Below are 1,217 nucleotides of genomic sequence, written 5' to 3'. Positions count from 1 at the left end.
ATATATAAATGTATTTGTATATGTATGCCTATATAGATATACAGACACACATTTACATATCAATGTCGTAATGACTTATTAGAATTTGATGTTTCGAACGTACAGTCTATAGTAATAAATCAATTTTGTTCTACAAATAGATTTCATTTGTCTGTATACATTGCCGTTATAGTATTACACATATCAATGGAATATAAATTATGTGGATGTATGGGTGTGTATCTGTATGTGTTTGTGTCTGCGTGCGCGCACGTGTGTTTGTGGTTTTAGAAAGAAGCGTCATTCAAGAACAGAGCACTAATAAGAAATTAAAATAATACAGGAATAGATGTTTATACACATATACCGCAGAGCAACGCGTCAACGGCTCCGATGAAGCCATGGGGTGATACACAAGCATTCAAACATGAGTGCATTGCATCTCAGCGCAGAAACCGCTGTAACCTATTGAAGTCCATCACATTATTTCGTAATTTATTATTCTTTGTTTCTTTTATTTTCAGATGCATATAAATATATGTATATACACATATGCCCATACATATATTCATATGTACGCAGATATACGTGTGTGCAGGTATGAACATATACATATATTTATATATACATACGTCTACGTGCGTATGCATGGATAGGAATGTGTGTGTATATATATATATGTATGAATGTATATACAAATACAATTATATACATCCATATATATGAATATGTAAACATATATATATATACATGCATGTATGTACACACACGTGCGCACACACACACATACATACACATATATGTATGTATGTATGTATATGTATATGCGCAGGAGTGACTGTGTAGTAAGAAGCTTGCTTCCCAACTGCATAGTTTCGGGTTCAGTCCCACTGCGTGGCACCTTGGCCAAATGTCTTCCACAAATCCATCTGAGTGGATTTGGTAGAGGGAAACTGAAAGAAGCCCGTCATATATATAGATAAGTATTTGTTATTTGTGTCTGTTCTTGTACCCCGACCATGGTTTGGCAACCGATGTTGGTGTATTTACGTCCCCGTCAATTAGCGGTTCGACAAAGAGAAACCGGTAGAATAAGTACTAGGCTTACAAAGAATAAGTCCTGGAGTCGATTTGTTCGGCTAAAGGCGGTGCTCCAGCATGGCCACTGTCAAATGCCCGAAGCAGGAACAAGAATAAACGAATAAAAGAATACACACACACATGCATATGTACATATA

The sequence above is a fragment of the Octopus bimaculoides genome, chromosome 10 (assembly GCF_001194135.2).
Source record: "Octopus bimaculoides isolate UCB-OBI-ISO-001 chromosome 10, ASM119413v2, whole genome shotgun sequence".
Lineage (NCBI taxonomy): Eukaryota > Metazoa > Mollusca > Cephalopoda > Octopoda > Octopodidae > Octopus > Octopus bimaculoides.
This window is presented reverse-complemented; position numbering follows the sequence as displayed.